The sequence below is a fragment of the Euprymna scolopes genome, unplaced genomic scaffold (genome assembly GCF_053919585.1).
Source record: "Euprymna scolopes isolate OS-2025 unplaced genomic scaffold, ASM5391958v1 sca1, whole genome shotgun sequence".
In the NCBI taxonomy this organism is placed as follows: domain Eukaryota; kingdom Metazoa; phylum Mollusca; class Cephalopoda; order Sepiida; family Sepiolidae; genus Euprymna; species Euprymna scolopes.
This window is the reverse complement of record NW_027633102.1, coordinates 2467806-2475757: the sequence shown is the minus strand read 5'-3', so window position 1 is coordinate 2475757 and position 7952 is coordinate 2467806. Positions and strand designations below refer to the sequence as shown.

The 7952-nt window shown below is 59.5% G+C and overlaps 2 non-coding genes and 1 pseudogene across 2 annotated transcripts in view; all 3 read left to right on the top strand.

Moving 5' to 3' along the window:
- Positions 1-1966: 1966 nt before the first annotated feature.
- Positions 1967-4337, top strand: LOC145273478 (small subunit ribosomal RNA; annotated as a pseudogene).
- A 398-nt stretch (positions 4338-4735) lies between these two features.
- LOC145273245 (5.8S ribosomal RNA) lies at positions 4736-4893 on the top strand. Its single transcript, XR_013866270.1, has one exon. It is a non-coding gene; the product is annotated as a 5.8S ribosomal RNA (ribosomal RNA).
- A 593-nt stretch (positions 4894-5486) lies between these two features.
- LOC145273193 (large subunit ribosomal RNA) overlaps positions 5487-7952 on the top strand; it is a 5734-nt gene continuing 3268 nt past the window's right edge. The window contains exon 1 of the ribosomal RNA XR_013866222.1: positions 5487-7952. This exon is cut by the window's right edge and continues 3268 nt beyond it. This is a non-coding gene — a ribosomal RNA (large subunit ribosomal RNA).

Below are 7952 nucleotides of genomic sequence, written 5' to 3'. Positions count from 1 at the left end.
ACCGATAAATCCTCCGGATTAGGGAGAAACGCCGCCGCTCTCTGCCGCCGTCGAACGGAAAAACGTACATTGTAACGAACGAACGAACGAACGAACGAATTAACGAACGAGCGAACAAACAAACAAAAATAGCCGCGGGGGATGCACTATGTAGATCCTGATCCCCTTGTAACCATACGTACGTTGTTCGATGCTCTCCCGTCCTGGAAGTCGCCGCAGCAAACAGGAGGATGAGCAGCAGCAGGCGCCGCCGCCGTAACCGCCGCCTGCCTGCCGCCTCCTACTCCTGTCAGCGTCCGATCTCACAGCCGTGTGAACGTTCGCTGACACCCGATTTCTTTCCGTCTGGCAAAACCTTGGACGTCCCGCTCGCGGTACACGTGCTGCAGCGACTTCTCGTCCGACAACGCATAAGCGTCGACGTCTGCCGCCGCATCTTCTGATACGTGGACGGTGATAGCGCTAGTCCCTTCTTGCGCCACCTCCACCTTTGTTAGCGCCAAAGAAGATCGATCGAGCAGTCGTGGTCGCAGTCGATTAACCCGTTTTCACCGTCCGCAGTTCCCAAGCCGCCGATCAAGTCGTTGCTCTTCTTGTTCGTTCTTCCCATACCGTCGATTTGCACGGCTGCCGGATGAGCCATCCTCTGTCCGGCGAAGCGCTCACGTCAGTGATCGATACTTGCACCGACAGTCCTCCCGCTCGCGACTCGGTGCTCGAATCGGACTCGTTCGTTTTTATCTCGATGCGATTGTGAAAAGGGGGACCGGTCGTCAATGTCGTGTGTGTCGACGATGTTGTTCGCCCGGTCCGCCGCGTTGTTGTCGTTTTTTTTTTTTTTTTTTTTTTTCCCCTAACGTTCGCCGTCGCACGGACGAAAGGGTGAGAAAAAAAAAAAAAAGCTCGAAAAAGCCGCCCAAAAAAATCGGACCGAGGAGCCGCTTGCGAGAACGCGCCATGTGCACGTTGTCTCTCCTCGGTTTTCCGAGCACGAACACGACGCCGGTCGGTCGGTCGGTCGACGAAGGCGACGACGAAGGTGACGGGAAAATTTACGCCGCCGCTGCCCTGGTCCAGCTCCTCCCCGATGACGGCTGTGATGTTGACGTTGACGTTGGCGACGACGACGACGACGACGGAGACGACGACGACGACGAGACGGCATCGATGGCGACCACGATGACGACGACCTCGACGAGTTCAGTCTGCACCTTGACCTCCGATGTCCGTGTGCACTGCCGTCGTGCTGTTTGTCGTTTGTCGTATGTATCGCTGTCAAGGGTGCCGTTGTCGTTGTTGTTGTCGACGTTGTTGCTTGCTCTCTCGTCTCGGTCGGTTGGTACGTTGATGACGACGACGACGACGAAGACGACGACGACGACGACGAGACGGCATCGATGGCGACCACGATGACGACGACCTCGACGATTCCAGTCTGCACCTTGACCTCCGATGTCCGTGTGCACTGCCGTCGTGCTGTTTGTCGTTTGTCGTATGTATCGCTGTCAAGGGTGCCGTTGTCGATGTTGTTGTTGTCGACGCTGTCGTCTGTTCTCTCTTCTCGGCCGGCTGTGACGTGGACGTTGACGACGACGACGACGAGACGGAATCGATGGCGACCACGATGACGACGACCTCGGCGAGTTCAGTCTGCACCTTGACCCTCGATGTCCGTGTGCACTGCCGTCGTGCTGCTTGTCGTTTGTCGTATGTATCGCTGTCAAGGGTGCCGTTGTCGTTGTTGTTGTCGACGTTGGTCGCTTTCGTTCTTTGAGTCTCGGTCTCGGTCCAAGTCAGGGGAGAAACAAAAAAGAGGCCATCAGCGCGGGCAGCGCGCTTCTTCTGACGGCGAACCCCCTCGAAAAATAAATAAACACGTGCCCGTCGTTGTAGTTGTCTGTCTTATGTCGGTCGGTCGGTCGGTCGGTCTGTCGTTCTGTCGAAACAAAGTCCCAAATTCCAACGATACCTGGTTGATCCTGCCAGTAGTCATATGCTTGTCTCAAAGCTTAAGCCATGCAAGTGTAAGTTCACGCCACGCATTAGAACGGGCGAAACCGCGAATGGCTCAGGAACCGGACCTAATCCTCGGGACCGTATTCCTCCTCGGAGGCGATGGATAACTGTGGCAATTCTAGAGCTAATACATGTGACACAGGCCGCGATCGGTCGGCGCGCCGTCGTCGCCACGCCTCGCGCGCTGGCACCCGCGTCGGCCGTTCCGGGTCGCGGCGCTACATATTAGACTGAGACCGATGCGCGTCATTCCGTCCTCCCGTCGTCGGCGTTCCCGCTCGCGGGTCCGTTCGGTGGCGGGGCTCATAGGGCGGCGCGCTCCGCTTTGGTGACTCTGGATAACTCACTGGTCGATCGCACGAGCTTTCACGCCCGGCGACGGGTCTCTCGAGGGTCCGCCCTATCAACTGTCGACGGTCGGTTAAGTGCCTACCGTGGTTACTACGGGTAACGGGGAATCGGGGTTCGATTCCGGAGAGGGAGCATGCGAAACGGCTACCACATCCAAGGAAGGCAGCAGGCGCGCAAATTACCCACTCCCGGCACGGGGAGGTAGTGACGAAAAATAACGACGCGGGACTCTGTCGAGGCCCCGCGATCGGAATGAGTACACTTCAAATCCGTTAACGAGGACCAACCGGAGGGCAAGTCTGGTGCCAGCAGCCGCGGTAATTCCAGCTCCGGTAGCGTATATTAAAGTTGTTGCGGTTAAAAAGCTCGTAGTCCGAACTCGGGTTCGTGGTCGCGCAAGCGGCCCCGGGGCGGCGGCGCCATCGTCCGTCGTTGACTTTGGTCGTCCGTTCGCATTCCCGGCCCTTTCCGCCGGTGTCAACCGCTAGCATACCCGCCACGCGGTCCTGCCGGCGAGGTGGACGAGGAGGTCGTGATCGGGATCCGGGAAAAAAAAAACAAGTGGTCGTCGGTTCGGTTCCGGGAGTAGTCTAACGGGGGGGTGCTACGTGTGTGTGTTTGGGTGCGTTCATTCGCATCCCCGCACTCTGACCCCCGCGCTTCTCTCCCTCTCCCTTTCCGCGCGTTCCTCTTTTTTTTTGAACCCCCCGGTCCGCTCCGAGTCCCTGCTTCGTGTCTTGTCTGCGCGCGTGTTGCGGTCGGCGGTTTCTCCTCCAAGGGTGCTCTTAACCGAGTGTCCGCGGCGGCCGGTACGTTCACTTTGAAAAAATTAGAGTGCTCAGAGCGGGCTGTTCAAGCTTGCATACGATAAGCATGGAATGATGGAAGAGGGCCTCGTCTACGTCTGTCGGTCTCCGTCTACGGCGAGGCAATGATCGAAGGGAGCGGTCGGGGCCACTCGTATTGCGACGTTAGAGGTGAAATTCTTGGATCGTCGCAAGACGAACTGCAGCGATGGCGTGTGGCAAGCACGTTTTCCTCGATCAAGAGCGAAAGTCGGAGGTTCGAAGACGATCAGATACCGTCGTAGTTCCGACCGTAAACGATGCCGACCGGCGATCCGCCGGCGTTCGCTTCCATGACCCGGCGGGTAGCCTGCGGGAAACCAGAGTTCGGTTCCGGGGGGAGTATGGTTGCAAAGCTGAAACTTAAAGGAATTGACGGAAGGGCACCACCAGGAGTGGAGCCTGCGGCTTAATTTGACTCAACACGGGAAAACTCACCCGGTCCGGACACCGGTAGGATTGACAGATCGATAGCTCTTTCTCGATTCGGTGGGTGGTGGTGCATGGCCGTTCTTAGTTGGTGGAGCGATCCGTCTGGTTGATTCCGATAACGAACGAGACTCCGGCCTGCTAACTAGTGCGCCGATGTCAGTGATTTTTACGGCGGGCTCGGCGTCCTCCGTGGCGCTCGGGTCCGGGTCGGTTTTCTCACGCACTTCTTAGAGGGACGGGTGGCAGAAAGCCACACGAGGCGGAGCGATAACAGGTCTGTGATGCCCTTAGATGTCCGGGGCCGCACGCGCGCTACACTGGAGGTATCAGCGGGGACTTCGCCCCGGCCCGAGAGGGTTGGGAAACCTCTGAACCACCTCCCGTGATAGGGATCGGGGCCTGTAACCAACCCCGTGAACGAGGAATTCCCGGTAGGCGCGGGTCAACAGCCCGCGTCGATCACGTCCCTGCCCTTTGTACACACCGCCCGTCGCTACTACCGATCGAACGGTCCGGTGAGGTCCTCGGATCTGGCCGACGACGCCGCCGGGCAGTGCGCGACGTGTCCGTCACGACACTCGTGCATCTACGCCTCGGCGTTCGATGCCTGGAGAAGACGACCGAACCCGATCGTTTAGAGGAAGTAAAAGTCGTAACAAGGTTTCCGTAGGTGAACCTGCGGAAGGATCATTACCGTTTTCCCGTTCGAGACTGGTTTGTTGTTTTCCGGCCTACCTCCTCTGTCTGTCGGCGTCAACGCCTCGAATGCGCGCAAACAAACCTATAAAAGGCGGAGCGAGAGATAGATTTGTGGTGACGCGGAGGTTTTTAAAGCCCCAGCTCTTCTTGCTTGCTTCCGCGTCTTACCACCTGTTTGTTTTTTCGCCCACCGCAAGTGATGGCCGCTTCTTCTTTGCCTTGTCGCCGCTTTATCGTTTTTTTTGTTTTTTTGCAGCCGCTGTGCCACCGCCGCTAGCTAAAAAAACAAACTACTCGCGACATTGCAATGCCGTCACGCCTCCTCGCACAGACCTCCTCGCACACTACTAAATCTATATAAACAAAAACTAATATAAAAAAACCAAGTGCTGAACCCTGGACGGGGGATCACTCGGCTCGTCCGTCGATGAAGAGCGCGGCCAGCCGCGATAACTGATGCGAATTGCAGGACTCAGTGAACATCGACACCTCGAACGCACATTGCGGCCCCGAGATCCCTTGTCTCGGGGCCACGTCCGGTCGAGAGGCGGAACGTTACATGTCTTTCTCCGTTAACGAAACGACATCTTGCCGTCCCCGTGCCCGCCCGGTCCTCGGCACGGTGGTAACCGGGACGTCGCAGGAGCGAGTGACGAGGGGGAAGAAAAATAAAAAAAGAATTGACTCCTTTCAATGTCTTTTTTTTTTTTAAAACCCTCTCCGGCCTCCTCCTTCGTCTCCCGCTGGCAGACCGCGGAGTCTTTTCCCTTTTCGACCGCGTGAAGAAACACTGTGGAGGAGGAGCAGGAGGAGTCTGTCCGAAAGCAGCCGAAGGGAGACCAAAAAAAAAGTACCGACCTAACCGACTGCCGACGTAAGCGCCGCCTGCTCGTCTCGCTCTCTGCCTCATGAAGGTGTCTCTCAGCGACGCCTCGAGCAGCGCGACGAGCACGGCCGTCGCACCGTAAAAAGGTGGCCGCGTCGTAGGCAACGCAACGTCGGATGGGGAGGACCCACGCTTTTTTTTAATTGTTGGCTTCTTCATTTTCGGTCGGACGGGCGCTATATCGGCCAGCCGTCGTCACACGGAGGGTACCGATCGAGATTCCTCTCCTCCAAACACCACACTCTACTAAAAACCGCCGCCCTCGGCTCGGACGAGACGACCCGCTGAACTTAAGCATATCGCTAAGCGGAGGAAAAGAAACCAACCGGGATTCCCTTAGTAACGGCGAGTGAACCGGGAGAAGCCCAACGCCGAATCCCGTCGCAAGTTAAAGGCTTCGGGACGTGTGGCGCATGGGTCGAAGGCAGCCGTTCGTTTTCGTCTCGCATAGTTCGGAGTTCCCTCGATCGGGGCCGCCCGCGGCGGGTGCCAGGCCCATTCGGTGCGGACGGCGAGCGACGGCCTTCGATCCGAGAGTCGGGTTGCTTGGGAACGCAGCCCAAATCGGGTGGTAAGCTCCATCCAAGGCTAAATACCGGGACGAGTCCGATAGTCGACAAGTACCGTGAGGGAAAGTTGAAAAGAACTTTGGAGAGAGAGTTCAAGAGAACGTGAAACCGCCCAGGGGTAAACGGGTGGGACCGCTCACCGCGATCGCGGGGGGACTCAGTCCGGTGCTGCCTAGGCTCGAGCCCAAACTCGATGTGTGTTCTTGAAAGAGAGGCCGTCGCGGCACAGGTCGTCGTTCGTCGTGTCCGCGGGGGACTCGTTCCCCGCGGTTCCAGCTTTTGTGCCCGCGTCGCCGACGAAGGAGACGGGCCGCGTGGATAGCGGGAAGGGAAACGTGGTGACGACCGCGGCGTCGGTAGGTGGCTGCGTCGGTTGGCTGCGACGGAGGGGACTCGTCCTCTCGATCGCTGCTGCCGCCGGGCCCTAACCCGCCGCATCCGTCGCCGCCGCTTCTTCTTTCCTCCTGCTCCCTCCGCGCGCGACTCCGCTGCACCCGTCCCCTTCATCATCGCTCGGCGTAATCATGGCGCGGGCGCTTCGGCGCGACCTCCGCGCGGCCGGCACCGGACGCACTTCCCCTCCGGTCCGTCGTCGCGACCCGTTCCCGGCGTGCAGGTCGAACACGCGGGTTTTTTTCCGTAGGCGGCAGGCGTTTCATCACCCTGAAAACCCCCGTCTTCCCACCTTGTGAAGTCGGGGGCCACCGGCCGTCGGGCCCGCGAACGTAACTGCCCCTTTCTGCCGGGAACGGAGGAAATCTGACACGATCCGTTACACGTGGCGAGCCGGTCCGTTTTGATCCCGCCGGAAGTCGCGTGCGGGCGACGCACTCTGTGTGTCGCTCCTTAGGCGCCCCACCGTCTCGGGCGCGTGCGCGATGAGAGGCGGGATAGGACTGGCGCGGCCTCGCCGTCACGCACCTCGCCGACGTTTCGGGTTCTTGTCGGGGGCAACCCCGCCCGCGCCCGTTTCCGTTTCCGGAGAGGTCGCTCGGCGACGCTTTTTTACTCGAGCCGCCCGCCACCCCGGGTCAGCGACGTGCATCGGCAACCCACCCGACCCGTCTTGAAACACGGACCGAGGAGTCCTGGCCGTTCGCGAGTCGTAGGGGCCACCTCTGACTAACCCCGAAGGCGAAGCGAAAGCGAGAGAGCGTGTAGGAGGGCGTCGATCGGGAGAGGTGTCGTGGCAAAGTCGTCCGGGGGTCGTCGGGGGGTGTCGTCGGTCTCGTGCCGTCGTCTTCTCCTCGCCTCACCCGCCTCCGAGCCGTGCCCGATCCCGCCGGCGCGGCGTTTTCGGCCTTCCGCCGTCGCTGCTGCGGTGCCCGCAACTTTTCCTTTTTTCTCTCTTCCCGAGAGAGATAGGAGAGGGAAGGCTCGTGGCTGACGTGCGGTTGTTTTTCCCTCCTCCCCGAGAGGGGACCGGCGCATCATCCAAAAAGGGGAATTGCCGGGCGCCAGCTTCCATATCCTCCTTCCGCCCATCGGTGAGATCCCGCGGCTTGAACTAGTCCTATTTTGTCGTCGAGTTTAGGCGCTGCGCGCGGGCGCATCACCCCCGGGTCGGTTTCCCCTTTTTCCGAGTACGACTCGGCCGACTCTGGCGTAGCGAGCGACCAGGGACCCGAAAGATGGCGATCCACGCCCGGTCGGGATGAAGCCAGAGGAAACTCTGGTGGAAGTCCGAAGCGCCTCTGACGTGCAAATCGATCGTCGGAACCGGGTGTAGGGGCGAAAGACCAATCGAGCCGTCTAGTAGCTGGTTCCCTCCGAAGTTTCCCTCAGGATAGCTGGCGCTCGATCGTCGCAATTCCATCCGGTAAAGCGAACGATTGGAGGCCCCGGGGCCGTTCACGGCCTCGACCTACTCTCGAACTCGGAACGGGTGGAACGGGCCGACTCTCCCGAACGACGGAGCCGACCCATCCGGCCGCCGCCGCCAGCACGCTTCGCTGGGCGGATTGGTCACCTCGAATGCGAGTGCCAAGTGGGCCACTTTTGGTAAGCAGAACTGGCGCTGTGGGATGAACCAAACGTCCGGCTAAGGTGCCTAACGCGACGCCCATGAGATCCCCGAAAGGGTGTCGGTCGATATAGACAGCAGGACGGTGGCCACGGAAGTCGGAATCCGCTAAGGAGTGTGTAACAACTCAC